The 19,849-nt window shown below is 53.7% G+C and overlaps 1 protein-coding gene across 2 annotated transcripts in view; it reads right to left on the reverse strand.

Moving 5' to 3' along the window:
* IGSF5 (immunoglobulin superfamily member 5) overlaps positions 1–19,849 on the reverse strand; it is an 84,572-nt gene that overhangs the window by 35,936 nt on the left and 28,787 nt on the right. The window contains exon 1 of one of the 2 annotated variants that reach the window (XM_075334965.1): positions 3,425–3,485. The exons of the other annotated variant lie outside the window; for it this stretch is intronic. The gene's annotated coding sequence lies outside the window, so the exon portion shown is untranslated. Of the gene's footprint in view, positions 1–3,424; positions 3,486–19,849 lie in introns of those variants that run through there. 2 annotated transcript variants of the gene reach the window in all.

The following is a 19,849-nucleotide window of genomic DNA, read 5'->3' on the forward strand; positions in this document are numbered from 1 at the left end:
ACTGGGCCGCCCGCCAAGGTTTACAGCACGGAATCGAAGAGTTCAGAGTAATTGGTCATTTTGTTGTAAAACCGCAAAAAGGTAACGCAGATGGTGGCGGCTGATAGTGGTCGGTTATCAGTGGAGGATGTGAGTGCACTGATAATGAGGGACAGTATTAGAGAAAACGTCTGGGGAGAAACTTAAAGGGAAAGACCAGTCCTTGTGAAAATTAATATTTTTCTTCCCATTAGTGTTCCCACTAGAGGGCAGTATTCTAGTAGTAAATGGGTATAGTACAGACTACTACAAATAGATTAGTCTTGACAACTACTCTTCTTCTGGGACAGAAATATGTTCATAACTAGAAGGTGGCCCGATTCTACGCATCGGGTATTCTAGAATTTACGTATTGTGTAGTTCATGTATGATTTTTGTTATATATATATATATAGATGTTGTTGTGTGTAGTTACCAAGTGTTTGTGTAGGGGCTGTACATGTTCTGGGTGTTGTCTGGGTGTGACGGGGGGTGAGAGCGGTGTTGTATGTGTGTTGCGTGTGTTGCGTTGTTTGTGGAGCGCTGTGTGTCTGTAGCGTTGTGTGTGTGTTGCGCGGTTTGTGTGTGTGTGGTGTGTTTTGGGGGGAGGTATGTTTTGTGCAATGTGTGTGTTGTGCGGTATGTGCGTATATTTGTGTGTGCCGCGGTGTTTGTGTGTTGGGTGCTGTGTGTGCGCAGCGTTGTCTGTGTGTGTGGGTGTCTGTGTAGGGCAGTTGTTTGTGGTTCCCAGTGTGTGTGTGTGTGTGTGTGTGTGTGTGTGTGTGTGTGGTGTGGTGTGTTGTGCAGTGCGCGCGCGCGTGTGTGTGTGTTTTGGGGGGAGGTGCGCACTCCCAAACGTGCTCCATCCCCCATGCAGCGCACTCCCCATCGTGCTCCATCCCCCATGCAGCGCACTCCCCATCGTGCTCCATCCCCTATGCTGCGCACCCCCCATCGTGCTCCATCTCCCATGCTGCGCACTCCCAAACGTGCTCCATCCGCCATGCTGCGCACTCCCAAACGTGCTCCATCCGCCATGCTGCGCACTCCCAAACGTGCTCCATCCGCCATACTCCGCACTCCCCATCGTGCTCCATCCCCCATGCAGCGCACTCCCCATCGTGCTCCATCCCCTATGCTGCGCACCCCCTATCGTGCTCCATCTCCCATGCTGCGCACTCCCAAACGTGCTCCACCCGCCATGCTGCGCACTCGCAAATGTGCTCCATCCCCCATGCTGTGAACTCCCCATCGTGCTCCATCTCCGATGCTGCGCACCCCCCCATCATGCTCCATCCCCGATGCTGCGCACCCCCCATCGTGCTCCATCCCCCATGCTGCACCAGCATCAGCCTCTCTGCCCCCAGCATCAGCTTCTCTGCCCCCAGCATCAGCCTCTCTCCTCCCAGCATCAGCCTCTCTCCTCCCAGCATCAGCCTCTCTCATCCTAGCATGAGCCTCTCTCCTCCCAGCATCAGCCTCTCCTCTCTGTCCCCAGCATCAGCCTCTCTCCTCCCAGCCTTCCCCAGCATCAGCCTCTCTGCCCCCAGCATCAGCTTCTCTGCCCCCAGCATCAGCCTCTCTCCTCCCAGCATCAGCCTCTCTCCTCCCAGCATGAGCCTCTCTCATCCTAGCATGAGCCTCTCTCCTCCCAGCATCAGCCTCTCCTCTCTGTCCCCAGCATCAGCCTCTCTCCTCCCAGCCTTCCCCAGCATCAGCCTCTCTCCTCCCAGCCTCCTTCCTCCCACCCTCCCCCAGCATCAGCCTCCCTCTCCCAGCCTCCCCCAGCATCAGCCTCCCCCAGCATCAGCTTCTCTTCTCTCAGCCTACCTCTCCCAGCCTCCCTCCTCCCAGCCTCCCTCAGCATCAGCCTCCCTCTCCCAGCCTCCCCAAGCATCAGCCTCCACCAGCATCAGACTCTCTCCTTCCAGCCTCCCCCAGCATCAGCCTCCGCCAGCATCAGCCTCTTTCCTTCCAGCCTCCTCCAGCATCAGCCTCCCTCTCCCAGCCTTCCCCAGGATCAGCCTCTCTCCTCCCAGCCTCCGTCCTCCCAGCCTTCCCCAGCATCAGCTTTCCCCTCCCAGCCTCCCTCAGCATCAGCCTTCCCCAGCATCAGCCTCTCTCCTCCCAGCCTCAGCCTCTCTCCTTCCAGCCTCCCCCAGCATCAGCCTCTCTCCTTCCAGCTTCCCTCAGCATCAGCCTCCCCTTCCCAGCCTTCCCGAGGATCAGCCTCCTTCCTCCCAGCCTCCCCCTCCCAGCCTCCCTCAGCATCAGCCTTCCGCTCCCAGTCTCCCCCAGCATCAGCCTCCCCAAGCATCAGCCTCCACCAGCATCAGCCTCTTTCCTTCCAGCCTCCCCCAGCATCAGCCTCACTCCTTCCAGCCTCCATCAGCATCAGCCTCCCGTTCCCAGCCTTCCCCAGGATCAGCCTCTCTCCTCCCAGCCTCCTTCCTCCCAGCCTCCCTCAGCATCAGCCTTCCCCTCCCAGTCTCCCCCAGCATCAGCCTCCCCAAGCATCAGCCTCCACCAGCATTAGCCTCTCTCCTTCCAGCCTCCCCCAGCATCAGCCTCCCCAAGCATCAGCCTCCACCAGCATCAGCCTCCCTCGTCCCAGCCTCCCCCAGCATCAGCCTCCCCCTCCCAGCCTCCCGCATCATCAGCCTCTCTCCTCCCAGCCTTCCCCATGATCAGCCTCTCTGCTCCCAGCCTCCTCCAGCACGCCGTGCTCCTCTGCCGACACTCACACACCCGATCGCATCCACTCACACACACCCGATCGCATCCACTCACACACACCCGATCGCATCCACTCACACACACCCGATCGCATCCACTCACACACACCCGATCGCATCCACTCACACACACCCGATCGCATGCACTCACACACACCCGATCGCATCCACTCACACACACCCGATCGCATACACTCACACACACCCGATCGCATCCACTCACACACACAGACACTGACGATATCGCACATACGCGCTGATACTCACAACATCCGGACATACCACATGCCTCTGGCCATGTGATCCTCCGTCAGGTCCTGGAAGATCACAACAGCACAGTATCGAGGCCGAGAAGCAAGCGATATCGCCGGATGCTGTGAGTATGTGGATGCGATGTGTGTGTGAGGTGTGTGTGAGGTGTGTGTGAGGTGTGTGTGAGAGTGAGTGCGATCTGATGTGTGTGTGTATGCGTGTGTGTGTGCTGTTATGTTTGTGCGTGTGGAAGTCGCGCCGCTGCAGGACCTTGATTTACTGGTAACTATGCAAGCATGGTTACCAGCGCAACACGTCCCCCGCTCGCACGGGAGGCAACACCAGCATACGGCGGCGGCGTACGCTGATGTGGGCTCCCGTTGGTGAGGGGGGAAAGGGGGGGGGAGTACAGTACTCACCTGGGATTCGTGTCAGTTTGGGCAATGCGGGGGGTGAGGGGGGGTGGGGGGGGGGGCGAGAGCTAACGTCTATTGCGTGAGGGGGGCGGGGCGTGGCGTGGGCGAGTTGCCAATGCCTGCAGGGTGCCGGGGCGAGAGGCCAATCTATGGGGGGGGGCAGAGCCTGGGCGAGCGGCTGGCCAATCCGTGTGGGGGCGCAGCCGGGGCGAGAGGCCAATCCGTGTGGGGGGGCGGGGCCATGGCGAACCCAGCGGCCAATCAGCTTTGTGTCACCGTAAGGACATGTCACGGTGACACTGTCACCGTGACACAATTTTGGAGCATGACAGACAGACAGACAGACAGAATAAGGCAATTATATATATAGATGGTAACAGTTGTCACTGCCCATCCCCCACTCCTCCTACTAATTACTTTTCAGGGATTTTCCAATTGAATTTCTGGGATAAAAGTAGAGGGGTTTATATAAATTCTGCCCAATATTGGGAGTTCTAGGGTGGATCCAAGTGAGGGCGTTCCCCAAGACAGATGGAGATGCAGGTGGGTTTTAAACGTCTTTTTTCTTATGTAAACTCATATATCTTTTACCAGGACTCTTTACAAAGTCGCTTATATATATATATATATATATATATATATATATATATATATATATATATGTATATATATATATATATATATTTTTACAAAATTTCCACATATATAACATGTAAATATAAAATTAATGGAAAAGGAAGCCCTGCCCACGAGGATCCCAGAAACGGCTGAAAATGCCTTTTTTAGCCAAACATTCACCTACTCTGCCTCCTTTGGTGAGTTTGGCTTGACAAACAGTTCTGCACAAAGTGGACTATTGGAAATTATGAATTTGAACTTGCACCCCCTTAGAGAATTCAATTTTACAGCACGTCAGAAAGCGAGATCTCAATACGAAACATACAGTATTTTACCTGATATAAGCCCATCATGACAGAGTCCCTTAGAAGTCAGGGTAATATGCTTATGGGCAGATAATACCTGTATATAGTAAATCACTGTATTGCCAGTTAGTCATGGCCTAAAGTGTTGGCACCCTTGAAACCACAAAAAATGGGCCGGACAAAATTGTTGTCCCCCTCAACTTAATATTTTGTTGTACACCCTTTACCCTTTGGAATAAACCCCTGCAATCAGCCGCCTCCTATAACCGTCCACAAGCTTCTTCCTCCTCTCACCTGGAATCTTGGACCCTTCTCTATAATCTGCTCCAGGTCTCTCATATTTGAAGGCGTCTTCTCTTCTCCGAACAGCAATTTTCAGATCTCTCCATGGGTGTGAAGGGATTTAGATCCGGACTCATTGCTGCCACTTCAGAACTCTCCAGCGCTTTGTTTCCATCCATTTCTGGGGGCTTCTTAAAGTATGTTTGGGGTCATTGTCCTGCTGGAAGACCCATGACCTAGGACGCAAACCCAGATTTCTGGACTCTACATTGCAACCCAAAATCCTTTGATAATCTTAAGATTTCATGATGCCTTGCACACAGTCAAGGCCCCCACTGCCGGAGGCAACAAAACATCTGGCCTCCACCATGTGTGACTGTAGGTCCTGTGATCTTTTCTTTGTAGGCCTCATTCTGTGCTCAGTAAACAGTAGAATGATGTGCTTTACCAATTAACTCTATCTTGGTTTCATCTGTCCACAAGATGCTTTCCCAGAATGATTTTGGTTACTCATGTACAGTTTGGCAAACTGCAGGCTAGCTTTTTTATGTCTCTGTGTCAGCAATGCGGTCCTCCTGGGTCTGTTCCATAGTGATTTATTTAATTCAGATGTGGACGGATAGTTTATGCTGACACTGATCCCCCCTGAGCCCGCAGGGAACTTGTTTGGGGCTTATCCACCAATCAGACTATCATGCGTTGCAACCTTGCATAATTTTTTTCTGCCGTCCACATCCAGGGAGATTAAATACAGTGCCATGGGCTGTAAACGTCTTGATTATATTGCGGACAGGGGAGGAAAGAAAATCAAACTCTCTGAAGATGGACTTGTAACCTTGAGATTGTTGATAGTTTTGAACAATTTTGGTTCTCAAATCCTGAGACAGTTCTCTTCTCCTCTTTCTGTTCTCCATGCGTAGTGTGGTACACAGACACACAATGCAAAGATTTATTTAACCTCTCCCCTTTTTATCTGGTTTCAGGTGTGATTTCCATATTGCCCACACCTGTTACTTGCCCCAGGTGAGTTTCAATGAGCAACACATGCTTGAAACAAAGTTGTTTACCCACAGTTTTGTGCCACAGTCCCGGTCACTGCCCTAGGAGTGGTACATGGTGCACATCTTGCAGTGGGCACTTAGTTAAGCCTCTCCCACTAAAGGATAATCCCGGGTCCCCCGTGGTCAAGTGGGTGCACTAATCCTGCTCGCTGCCTCTACACCGGCCGCGAGCGTTACAACAAGACATCTGTACTTCCTTAACTATAGTCCTAGAGGTCATAGCCCCCAACCGAAAACTAATGGCTATATCAGTTGTCTAATTTGAGCAGCTGCTTCTTATTAGAATAGATCACCCTGCTGTGACCCTCTGTGATCTGTGACAAGTATTCAATTTCCCTGCAGCGCCACCACAGGAGAAACAAAACATTACACACAGTCCATTCACATTAATGAAAGGATGTACACCTTACAGCAATCCAAAACGGAAGGCCCCACAATTAACTCAATGTACACAAAATGTTTTTTATTGTCTTAGCCGGTCACCTCTATAAAAATGAAGATCTCCTCGTTCCGCTGGAGGAGGCAACAAACTGGGCAAATGCCTTTGTGTCTTATATCCCAGGGGGCTTCCAGGTGCAAACTATATTTATCATTGATGTAGCGCCGGCGTCCCTGGAAAGACGCTGACTTGCTCACCGCGCCGGCCGGATCACGTTCTCCCCCGCATCCCTCCGGCCGGCCACGTGTGCTGCTGCCTCCTTCTCCCCCAGGGCCTGTGCACATTACACAGGCTCCCCGGGAAGGCACTCCCCTTAAAGAGCCAACATACCATTTCCCAGGAATGCCTCTCAGCCTATGGCTGAGATGCACCGTGTTTTTAAGGTGTAGCGACCCTGAGGCTCTGATCGCTACAGGGTGCTGCAACTGAATTAAGGAGCAGTATCTATCTGGGATAAGTGACAGGTGGTTTGCCGGTGCTCACACCAGACACAGTTCACATGCAGCTAGGTGCCTACCCCACAGGGGGGAGTAGACTGGGGTGGGCAGGGAGAGTCAGCCATCCAGTAGTATGGGACTTCCCGGTCACCAGGACAAACACCGGGGGGGCAGGTGCCACATGGGGTGTACGAAGAGGTAGCCATGACACATAGTGAGCTTTTTCTGGAGGGACGTCCCATGAGACCAGACTGGGTGCAGGAGAGCACCAGTGCTGGTGGGACGAGACACAGCTCATCTTTCTGCTGCGGAGCCCGGGCTTGTGAGCTGGAGCTCGGCCCAGGTTCCTTCTGCTGATCGCTGGACTGCGAGGACAAACAGGACCTTTACACTGACACCGGTAACCACCTTGAACTTGCAGCGGATAACCAGAGACTTACCAGCAGTGAGCCAGTAGGCTCTCGGGCAATCTCCTAACCAGTGAGTAAACACCTGAACGAACCGGAGCTCTTGCCTCATTTCCATTATGTACCGGCTATGCCGTCCCGCGCTCCGGCGCCAACAGCCTGCTACCACCCAGCCGGCCCCCCTCCCGGGGCACGCACTCCGCCTGTGGGGAGTGACTCCATCTTGGCTGCAATCAACATCGGTCCCCAGTGAGAAGAACCCTGCAGTAGCGGCCCCCTACCTGGCCGTGCACCACAGATGGCATCACGACAAAAACTTTATTATTCCCCTGTACATAACCCCTATCACACGACCCCCCCCGGAGTCACGGAACTGGGCAACGGCCACCCAGTGAACTGTCCCCGTAAATATACGGCCCGGGGACCGAGTACCCCATAGCCCTGGGGCGAGTCAAAGGCACCCTCCCATTAGGGAAGGTGCCTGTGCAACATTCCCAGTTAGTCAGTGTCCTGTCTGTCAAGCTAGTTGTCAGGTCCTGTAACCTTGTGTCTAAAACCTGAGTCTGCCTTCCCATACCCGTCTGTACCTGCTGTGCCCACCATTCCTGCCCATACCCAACTCTCCAGCCTGCCTCAGTCATCCCGCCTATGGCTGTGTCTATATCAATGTCTGTTCTCTGTCCTGGGGTCAACACACTGGGAGTGGTACCTGGCGTCTGTCTCGCCACTGGCGCCTAATTAAGCCCCCCCCCACTAAAGGGTAATCCCTGGTTCCCCCTATGGTCCAGTGGATCCACTAATCCCACTCGCTGTCCCTAGACCAGCCACGAGCGTTACAATTGAACATTAGATTAAATGGAAAATTAACCAATTTACTGCCTCATAAAAACTGTACTCATTAAACCCCTGCAATAACCTAGAACACGAGTGATGGGCATCGTATGAAACTATTATGTGGCATGGGTATAACGGTAAAATGCACCTTCATATATGTATATGCAGGAAACATGGTCAGTAGACTTAGGACATAGACTAGCAAGGAAAAGCATTCTACTGCCACCTGGTGTTTAAAGTGAGGAACAGCAATAATTGTACTTTTTTTTTAAATTTATTCTATTTGGTTGTGGAATTTTAAAGTGATTTACATTAAATTGAAATGATTAAAAAAATCCACACTGCAGCGCTAATGGTCTATACAATGCAGAAATGTAAGAAATAAATCCAGACACTCAACTAAATGCTAATTAGTTAAGGAGTATATTGACACAGCTCTTCCCCTGAGTCAGCTCTCTGGACGAGCGTGCGAATATATATCTGCTCATACCGCAGTGATCTTGAGGTTTTGACTCGTCAATTTGTGGTAATTTATGAACAGTAATTTATGGAGCCTCCTGTTCAGCTCATTGATTGCTAAATGCTGAAGCAGGAGGAATCATTTCACCAATTTGTATATTATAATGCAGTAGATTCACCCGTAGTTCTGTCTTTAAAAAAGACCTGTCACTTGCCATGAATATGTAATTTTATTACCTGGTGCAATTGCCGCTGTTCTCCTGAATCCGGGGGTGTTTTTATTTTTTTTCTGCGCCTCTCCGTTCATGAGATATGACTGTCTGTTTCCTGTACATAAATCTAGTTTTGTTGGTCAATTGGGTGTGGTCCTCAAGAATACGCCCACGAGGAAGTGTTAATGACCACACCCACTTGGCTTCAAAGACTAGATTTATATACTGTGAAGAAAGGGCAATATCTCAGGAACGGAGAGGCGCAGAAACAAAAGAAAAACAGCACCAGATTCAGGAGGACAGCAGCTTTTACACCATATAAAAAAGGTATATATTTATTGCAAGTGACTGGTTGTCTGGTTAGGTAATTAGAGAAGGTGGAATCCAGTGTTTAGCAATGATTAGGAAATCCTTAGGACACCACAGCGCCATACACTCTGCAGTGGCCATTCTCAGGTACTGCAGCTCTGATCACAAATATCTATAAATAAGTTGAACCGCAGTACCTGAGAATAGCCACCATACAGTGTGGAGCAGCGCCGCTCCCGCTTCCTACAGCTATTGGAAAGGGGAACAGATTAGTGGAGTTGACAGCTGATATGATATCCTAAGGATAAGTCATCTTAAGCGGGCTTTACACGAGACGATAGATTGTGCGATATGTCGTTGGGGTCACGGTTTTCGTGACGCACATCCGGCATACCGCACAACGTGGTTTCATGTGACACCTCCTAGCGACGCAGTATCGCTCACAAATCGTGAGTCGTGTACTCGTCGCTAGGTTTCATAAAATTGTTTAATTAAAATGGCGGCGGTTGTTCATCGTTTCCGTGGCGTCACACGTTGCTCCGTGTGACACCACGGGAACAATGAACAGCAGCTTTACCTGCGTCCCGCAGCACCCGCCGGCTTAATGGAAGGAAGGAGGTGGGCGGGATGTTTACATCCCGCTCATCTCCGCCCCTCCGCTTCTATTGGCCGCCTGCCGTGTGACGTCGCTGTGACGCCAAACGTCCCGCCCACTCCAGGAAGTGGACGTTCACCGCCCACAGTGAGGTCGTCCTGAAGGTAAGTATGTGTGGCGGGGGTTAAATGAGTTTGTGCGCCATGGGCAACTAATTGCCCGTGACGCAAAAACGACGAGGGTGGGTACGATCGATTGTGCTATCGCACAATCTATCATCTCGTGTAAAGCTGGCTTTAGTCCTAGAGCACCCATTTAAAGGAAAAAAATGAATCTGGTACCAAAACGTCCTAAAAGTGACATTTCATAGTTCTACTCATCACTTCACCGTCTCATTAGTCTGAAATGGCTGATAACAGGGGACAACAGTCTGTATCCTTGTACATAACAACCTAGATTTCTGGATTAGGAATATTGCGAATGGCGTCGTGTTTAGGTCACATGACACCAGTTCCTGATGACGGCTATATATATTTTACTGCCTGCAATAAATGTGGATGGTTTCGGCAGGATCATATTGTCTGACTTTATTGATCTCATAACTTCCCAAGTTGACATTTACGACCGGCCACAACGTACGATGTGCGGCCAATATCCTTAAGTCCCTCAGCTGGAGTAATGGAAACAAAAAAGAATGGTCAGACATTGAATAAACTGAATGAATGTTGGGGGAAGGTTGAGAGCACTATATTCTCCCCAGTTTGGGCTTTTATATATATACTAGAAGGTGGCCCGATTCTACGCATCGGGTATTCTAGAATTTACGTATTGTGTAGTTCATGTATGATTTTTGTTATATATATATAGATGTTGTTGTGTGTAGTTGCCAAGTGTTTGTGTAGGGCGCTGTACATGTTCTGGGTGTGGCGGGGGTGAGAGCGGTGTTGTATGTGTGTTGCGTGTGTTGCGTTGTTTGTGGAGCGCTATGTGTCTGTAGCGTTGTGTGTGTGTGTTGCGCGGTTTGTGTGGGGTGTGTGTGTTTTGGGGGGAGGTATGTTTTGTGCAATGTGTGTGTTGTGCGGTATGTGCGTATATTTATGTATGCCGCGGTGTTTGTGTGTTGGGTGTTGTGTATGTGCAGCGTTGTCTGTGTGTGTGGGTGTCTGTGTAGGGCGGTGTTTGTGGTTCCCAGTGTGTGTGTGTGTTGTGCAGTGTGCGTGTGTGTGTGTGTGTGTGTTGGGGGGAGGTGTGCACCTCCCATCGTGCTCCATCCCCCATGCTGCGCACCCCCCATCGTGCTCCATCCACCATGCTGCGCACCCCCCCATCGTGCTCCATCCACCATGCTGCGCACTCCCCATCGTGCTCCATCCGCCATGCTGCGCACTCCCAAACGTGCTCCATCCGCCATGCTGCGCACTCCCAAACGTACTCCATCCGCCATGCTGCGCACTCCCAAACGTGCTCCATCCCCCATGCTGCGCACCCCCCATCGTGCTCCATCCACCATGCTGCGCACCCCCCCCATCGTGCTCCATCCACCATGCTGCGCACTCCCCATCGTGCTCCATCCGCCATGCTGCGCACTCCCAAACGTGCTCCATCAGCCATGCTGCGCACTCCCAAACGTACTCCATCCGCCATGCTGCGCACTCCCAAACGTGCTCCATCCGCCATACTGCGCACTCCCCATCGTGCTGCATCCCCCATGCTGCGCACTCCCAAACGTGCTCCATCCGCCATGCTGCGCACTCCCCATCGTGCTGCATGCCCCATGCTGTGCACTCCCAAACGTGCTCCATCCGCCTTGCTGCGCACTCCCAAACGTGCTCCATCCGCCATGCTGCGCACTCCCCATCGTGCTCCATCCGCCATGCTGCGCACTCCCAAACGTGCTCCATCCGCCATGCTGCGCACTCCCAAACGTGCTCCATCCGCCATGCTACGCACTCCATCGTGCTCCATCCGCCATGCTGCGCACTCCCAAACGTGCTCCATCCGCCATGCTGTGCACTCCCAAACGTGCTCCATCCGCCATGCTGCGCACTCCCAAACGTGCTCCATCCGCCATGCTGCGCACTCCCAAACGTGCTCCATCCGCCATGCTGCGCACTCCCAAACGTGCTCCATCCGCCATGCTGCGCACTCCCAAACGTGCTCCATCCGCCATGCTGCGCACTCCCAAACGTGCTCCATCCGCCATGCTGCGCACTCCCAAACGTGCTCCATCCGCCATGCTGCGCACTCCCCAACGTGCTCCATCCGCCATACTGCGCACTCCCAAACATGCTCCATCCGCCATACTGCGCACTCCCCATCGTGCACCATCCGCCATGCTGCACACTCCCAAACATGGTCCATCCGTCATGTTGCGCACCTCCCAAACGTGGTCCATCCGCTATGCTGCGCACTCCCAAACGTGCTCCATCCGCCATGCTGCGCACTCCCAAACGTGCTCCATCCGCCATGCTGCGCACTCCCAAACGTGCTCCATCCGCCATGCTGCGCACTCCCAAACGTGCTCCATCCCCCATGCTGCGCACCTCCCCATCGTGCTCCATCCCCCATGCTGCGCACCCCCCATCGTGCTCCATCCCCCATGCTGCACCAGCATCAGCCTCTCTGCCCGCAGCATCAGCCTCTCTGCCCGCAGCATCAGCCTCTCTCCTCCCAGCATCAGCCTCTCTCCTCCCAGCATCAGCCTCTCTCCTCCCAGCATCAGCCTTTTCTGTCCCCAGCATCAGCCTCTCTCCTCCCAGCCTACCCCAGCCTCAGCCTCCCCCAGCATCAGCCTCTCTTCTCTCAGCCTCCCCCTCCCAGCCTTCCCCAGGATCAGCCTCTCTCCTCCCAGCCTCCTCCAGCACGCCGTGCTCCTCTGCCGACACAGATCCGATCGCATACACACACACATACACTCACACTCACACACACCCGATCGCATACACTCACACACACCCGATCGCATACACTCACACACACCTGATCGCATACACTCACACACACCCGATCGCATACACTCACACACACCCGATCGCATACACTCACACACACCCGATCGCATACACTCACGCACACACACATTGACGATATTGCACATACGCGCTCACACTCACAACATCCGGAGATACCACATGCTTCTGGCCATGTGATCCTCCGGCAGGTCCTGGAAGTTCACTGCACAGTATCGCCGCCGAGAAGCAAGCGATATCCCAGGATGTTGTGAGTGTGTGGATGCGATGTGATGTGTGATCTGATGTGTGTGTGTGTGCGTGCGTGTGTGTATGTTCCGCCGCTGCAGGACCTTGATGCGCTGGTAACTATGCTACCATGGTTACCAGCGTATTCCGTCCCCCGCTCGCACGGGAGCCCACACCAGCATACGGCGGCAACCCCAGCAATGCGAGGGTATGTGTCGGCTGGGTTGGCGGCGTACGCTGATGTGGGCTCCCGGGGGTACGGTACTCACCTGGGAGTCGTGGCTCCGCGTCGGTCGGTTCGGGGAATGCGTGCGGGGGGCGGAGCCAGAGCGAGCGTGCATTGCGTGAGGGGGGGCGGGGCATGGGCGAGTTGCCAATGCCTGCAGGGTGCCGGGGCGAGAGGCCAATCCGTGTGGGGGGCGGAGCCTAGGTGAGCGGCCGGCCAATCCGTGTGGGGTCGGAGCCTGGGCGAGCGGCCAATCCGTGCGGGGGGCGGGGCCATGGCGAGCCCAGCGGCCAATCAGCTTTGTGTCACCGTAAGGACACAATTTTGGAGCAAGACAGACAGACAGACAGAATAAGGCAATTATATATATAGATATATATATGTATAATATATATATATATATATATATATATATATATATATATATATATATACACATATACAGTACAGACCAAACCTTCTCTCATCTCTAGAACTGTTAGGAGGAGACTTTGTGCAGCAGCCTTCATGGTAAAATAGCTGCTAGGAAACCACTGCTAAGGACAGGCAACAAGCAGAAGAGACTTGTTTGGGGTAAAGAACACAAGGAATGGACATTAGACTAGTGGAAATCTGTGCTTTGGTCTCATGAGTCCAAATTTGAGATCTTTGGATCCAACCACCGTGTCTTTGTAGAAAAGGTGAACAGATGGACTCTACATGGCTGGTTCCCACCGTGAAGCATGGAGGAGGAGGTGTGATGGTGTGGGGGGGCTTTGCTGGTGACACTGTTGGGGATTTATTCAAAATTTAAGGCATACAGAACCAGCATGGCTACCACAGCATCTTGCAGCGGCGTGCTATTCCATCCAGTTTGCGTTTAGTTGGACCATCATTTATTTTTCAACAGGACATTGACCCCAAACACCCCTCCAGGCTGTGTAAGGGATATTTGACTAAGAAGGAGAGTGATGGGGTGCTACACCAGATGTTCTGGCCTCCACAATCACCAGACCTGAACCCAATCGAGATGGTTTGGGGTGAGCTGGATCGTAGAGTGAAGGCAAATAAGTGCTAAGCATCTCTGGGAACTCCTTCAAGACTGTTGGAAAACCATTTCCGGTGACTACCTCTTGAAGCTCATCAAGAAAATGCCAAGAGTGTGCAAAGCCGTAATCAAAGCAAAAGGCGGCTACTGTGAAGAACCTAGAATATAAGACATATCTTCAGTTGTTTCACACTTTAAGTATTTCATTCCACATGTTTTAATTCAATAGTCTTGATGCCTTCAATGTGAATCTACAATTTTTAGAGTCATGAAAATAAAGAAAACTCTTTGAATGAGGAGGTGTGTCCAAACTTTTGGTCTGTACTGTATGTATGTGTGTATGTATATATATATATATATATTATTATTATATATATATATATATATATATATTATTATTATATATATATATACACTAGAAGGTGGCCCGATTCTACGCATCGGGTATTCTAGAATTTACGTATTGTGTAGTTAATGTATGATTTTTGTTATATATATAGATGTTGTTGTGTGTAGTTACCAAGTGTTTGTGTAGGGCGCTGTACATGTTCTGGGTGTTGTCTGGGTGTGACGGGGGGTGAGAGCAGTGTTGTATGTGTGTTGCGTGTGTTGCGTTGTTTGTGGAGCGCTGTGTGTCTGTAGCGTTGTGTGTGTGTGTTGCGCGGTTTGTGTGTGTGTGGTGTGTTTTGGGGAGAGGTATGTTTTGTGCAATGTGTTTGTTGTGCGGTATGTGCGTATATTTGTGTGTGCAGCATTGTCTGTGTGTGTGGGTGTCTGTGTAGGGCAGTTGTTTGTGGTTCCCAGTGTGTGTGTGTGGTGTGTTGTGCAGTGCGCGCGTGTGTGTGTGTGTGTGTGTGTTGGGGGGAGGTGTGCACTTCCCATCGTGCTCCATCCCCCATGCAGCGCACTCCCCATCGTGCTCCATCCCCCATGCAGCGCACTCCCCATCGTGTTCCATCCCCTATGCTGCGCACCCCCCCATCGTGCTCCATCTCCCATGCTGCGCACTCCCAAACGTGCTCCATCCGCCATGCTGCGCACTCCCAAACGTGATCCATCCGCCATGCTGCGCACTCCCAAACGTGCTCCATCCGCCATGCAGCGCACTCCCCATCGTGCTCCATCCCCTATGCTGCGCACCCCCCCATCGTGCTCCATCTCCCATGCTGCGCACTCCCAAACGTGCTCCATCCGCCATGCTACGCACTCCCAAACGTGGTCCATCCGCCATGCTGCGCACTCCCAAACGTGCTCCATCCGCCATACTCCGCACTCCCCATTGTGCTGCATCCCCCATGCTGCGCACTCCCAAACGTGCTCCATCCGCCATGCTGCGCACTCCCAAACGTGCTCCATCCGCCATGCTGCGCACTCCCAAACGTGGTCCATCCGCCATGCTGCGCACTCCCAAACGTGGTCCATCCGCCATGCTGCGCACTCCCAAACGTGCTCCATCCGCCATGCTGCGCACTCCCAAACGTGCTCCATCCGCCATACTGCGCACTCCCAAACGTGCTCCATCCGCCATGCTGCGCACTCCCAAACGTGCTCCATGCGCCATGCTGCGCACTCCCAAACATGCTCCATCCCCCATGCTGCGCACCCCCCATCGTGCTCCATCCCCCATGCTGCACCAGCATCAGCCTCTCTACCTGCAGCATCAGCCTCTCTACCCACAGCATCAGCCTTTCTCATCCCTGCATCAGCCTCTCTCATCCCTGCATCAGCCTCTCTGTCCCCAGCATCAGCCTCTCTGTCCCCAGCATCAGCCTCTCTCATCCCAGCATCAGTCTCTCTCCTCCCAGCATCAGCCTCTCTGTCCCCAGCATCAGCCTCTCATCCCAGCATCAGCCTCTCTCCTCCCAGCATCAGCCTCTCTCCTCCCAGCATCAGCCTCTCTCATCCCAGCATCAGCCTCTCTCATCCCAGCATCAGCCTCTCTCATCCCAGCATCAGCCTTTTCTGTCCCCAGCATCAGCCTCTCTCCTCCCAGCCTACCCCAGCCTCAGCCTCCGCCAGCATCAGCCTCTCTTCTCTCAGCTTCCCCATCCCAGCCCTCCCCAGGATCAGCCTCTCTCCTCCCAGCCTCCTCCAGCACGCCGTGCTCCTCTGCCGACACTCACAGATCCGATCGCATACACTCACACACACCCGATCGCATACACTCACACACACCCGATCGCATACACTCACACACACCCGATCGCATACACTCACGCACACACACATTGACGATATTGCACATACGCGCTCATACTCACAACATCCGGAGATACCACATGCTTCTGGCCATGTGATCCTCCGGCAGGTCCTGGAAGCTCACAGCACAGTATCGCCGCCGAGAAGCAAGTGATATCCCAGGATGTTGTGAGTATGTGGATGCGATGTGATGTGTGTGTGAGAGTGAGTGTGATCTGATGTGTGTGTGTGCGTGTGTGTATTTTCCGCCGCTGCAGGACCTTGATGCGCTGGTAACTATGCTACCATGGTTACCAGCGTATCTCGTCCCCCGCTCGCACGGGAGCCCACACCAGCATACGCCGGCCAGCCCCAGCAATGCGAGGGTATGTGTCGGCTGGTTTGGCGGCGTACGCTGATGTGGGCTCCCAGGGGTACAGTACTCACCTGGTAGTCGTGGCTCCGTGACCGTGTCGGTTTGGGGAATGCGTGGGGGGGCGGGGCCAGAGCTAGCATGCATTGCTTGAGGGGGGCGGGGCGTGGCCGAGTTGCCAATGCCTGCAGGGTGCCGGGGCGAGAGGCCAATCTGTGGGGGGGGCGGAGCCTGGGCGAGCGGCCGGCCAATCCGTGTGGGGGCGCAGCCTGGGCGAGCGGCCAATCCGTGCGGGGGGGCGAGGCCATGACGAGCCCAGCGGCCAATCAGCTTTGTGTCACCGTAAGGACACAATTTTGGAGCAAGACAGACAGACAGACAGACAGACAGAATAAGGCAATATATATATATATATATAGCATACTCTCTTAACTTTGAGATTGTTGATATTTTTGAACAATTTTGGTTCTCAATTCCTCAGATAGTTCTCTTCTCCTGTTTCTGTTCTCCGTGTTATTGTGGCACACACAGGCACACAATGCAAAGATTGAGTCAACTTCTCCCTTTTTTACCTTACTTCAGGTGTGATTTCCAAATTGGCCACACCTGTTACTTGCCAAAAGAAAGTTTGAACGAGCATTGCATGCTTAAAACTAAGTTGTTTACCCACAATTTTGGAAAGGTGACAACAATTTGGGTGGTTTTGTGTGTAATTATGTCCAAATTGACTTTTTTTTTTGCTAGCAGAAGATACGAACTCATCTGCTGTGAAGGTTTCCTGCTCTCGGGCTTTATCCTTTTTGTTGCTTTCCCCCCTGTTTGTTTTGCCTTACCTTGTGTCTTGTTAGTGCAGTGGTGGGGACTAGTGAACCTCACCTGCCCTTCACTAGCCAGGGCATCTAAAGGGTCTTCTCAGGTTCCTGCTCGGCGACAGTTGCAGAGACTGTATAGGGACTGGCTAGGAGAGTAGGGACAGCACAGGTGAGGATAGGAGGTGTCCCACCAACCCCTCATTCCAGGGCCTCCTGTTGTTATTGTGTCCCCGGTGTCCCCTTTGTTGTTTATTTGTTGTGCATCAGATGCACATAGGTCTGTGACGACCCTGCCACGCTTGTCACACCTAGAAAGCGTGACAGCAGGACTATTTAAACCTTCCCATTGTTCAGTTTGGGCATGTTTTAAGCGTTGTTGGGGGACAGGAATTGTCCTTATACTGTCAAAAGCAATGTTACCTCAGCCCACCAGGGTTGTTACTACCTATATAATATTACCCCTAGCCCAGAAGGGATCTTACTATTAACTTTTGACCTGTGCTCTATTTCTGCTCTCTTTTCTTCTTGGCATATTCACGCCTTAGGTTAAATATATGAAAACTCTTCTAAGCAGGGGCGTAACTACAGCAGTTGCAGAGGTTGCCATTGCGACCGGGCCCAACAGCTTAGGGGCCAATCTGCAGACCACGTGGCCACTATATATACCGATGCCGCCGCTGACGCCGGGCCCCCCTGCTCGGTGTCATCGACGGCGGCACTGGGCCCCCTGCCCGGTGTTATCAACGGCGGCAACGGGACCCCCTGCCCGGTGTCATCGGTCCGGTCATCGCGCATGTCGTGGGCGGGGAGGGCGCTGCGCTCACCACGCTCGGGTCCGACGCTGCTGCTGCTCGGTGGCTCAAGCGGTGGGCCGGATCCGGGGACTCGAGTGGCGCTCCTCGGCCGTGAGTGAAAGGGGTGGTTTGGTTTGGGGATTTGGTCCGTGACGCCACCCACGGTTTGTGGTGAGGTTGGGGCACCACCGCTGCTGGTGACGGGGATCCCGGGAGCAATGGCAGGGAGCAGCTGGGATGTTGTTTCCCCCTTCGTGGGTAGGGGTTGGTTGTCCCGGGGCCCGGTGAGGTGAGGCGGGGAGGCACGGTTGGTGAGGTGCAGGGTCGTGGGGGCAGCGCGGTGCCAGATGGCACGGTGGTACTCACTCAGCCAAGAACGGATACAGAGTCTCTGGTAAAACAAACGGCTGGATGGACGGGTCCCGCAGCCGGCTGCTGTGGTTTCTCCCGGACGGTTGGTGGTGGCTGTGTGGCGCCCTGGATAAGCCAGGTCGTCACAGGTACTACACCAACACACCCTACACCCCGGCTAGGCACACCTAAGTCAAACACAAATCCTTGTTGCCTTCCTCCAGGGGCTGATGTCCACACCAGGGGGTGGGCCAGGCGGTTGGTCCCGCCCACCGAGGAGTTCACAGTCCTGGAGGCGGGAAGAGGTTCAGAAGAGTTTTGGAGTGAAGTGGTAGAGGAGCAGCCTGACTGTGTCCGGGTGTGTGGCCCGGGCACATACAGCAAGGTTGGCAGACGGTGGTGACCGTCTGCAGGAGAGGCTGATTGAAGTGTACCGTACGGACAGGGGAATGGGCGGTGGCCGCGCCGGTACCGGATCAGGGAGTGGAGAGAAGCCAGCACTATTCGGCAGGGCCTACGGACCCCGACCAGGCTAGGAGTCGCCGTAAAACCGGTCAAATCCGTTAGCGAAGGGAACCTCCGGGGTTTCCCAGCAGCCAAGACCCGATTGAAGGCAACAGCTCACACCATAGAGGGAAACACAGTCACCGCCAAGGCTACAGTTCCCAGGGCCAGAGCCTGCGGGCAAAAGGGGCTCCCTCAGCATCCATCCAAGCTGGGGAGCGGGTTACCGGTGGGAAGCCATTGGAACCGTAAACACAACACAGGTGCAGGGAAAGGCAGTCACCATCAACCTACCGGGAGGAGAACAACCGCAGCCGCCTGTGGGACCCGTCCATCCAGCCGTTTGTTTGACCAGAGACTTTGTGTGAATTACTGGCTGAGTGAGTACCACCGTGCCATGCGGCACAGCGCTGCCCCCGCGACCCTGCACCTCACCAGGCCCCGTAACCCGCCTGCCATCCCTAAAACCCTCACCGGGGCCCCGAGACAACCAACCCCCCTACCCACGGAGGGGAGAACCAACATCCAAGCTGCTCCCTGTCATCGCTCCCGGGATCCCCGTCCAGAGCAGCGGTGGTGTCACAACTTCACCACAACCGTGGGTGGCGTCACGGACAATATCCCCCAAACCACACACCAAACCCCCCTTTCACTCAAGGGCGAGGAACACCGCTCGAGACACCGGGATCCGGCCCACCGCTCGAGCCACCACCGAGCAGCAGCCGGACCCGAGCACTGGGTGAGCGCAGCGTCCCCTCCTCCGCCCGCGACAACTTGGCGTCACGAACAGGATCTTACCGCTCTGCCGTCTGGTAGAGGTGCGCCTTGTGACCGCCGGAGGTGTCCGGCCGAAAATCTTGAGAAGCCGCCATTTTGAGCCTGAAAAGTCCTTGCTCGAGCGTCTTCTCGAGCAGTGGAGGCGCGAAAACCGAAACCCCGCCCCTGTAAAGGAGGAGCCGGAAAAAAGATGTCTGCGCCCGACGGAGCCACTGGAGGAGCAGCAGTCGC

This window comes from Anomaloglossus baeobatrachus, chromosome 2, assembly GCF_048569485.1.
Source record: "Anomaloglossus baeobatrachus isolate aAnoBae1 chromosome 2, aAnoBae1.hap1, whole genome shotgun sequence".
Taxonomy (NCBI): domain Eukaryota; kingdom Metazoa; phylum Chordata; class Amphibia; order Anura; family Aromobatidae; genus Anomaloglossus; species Anomaloglossus baeobatrachus.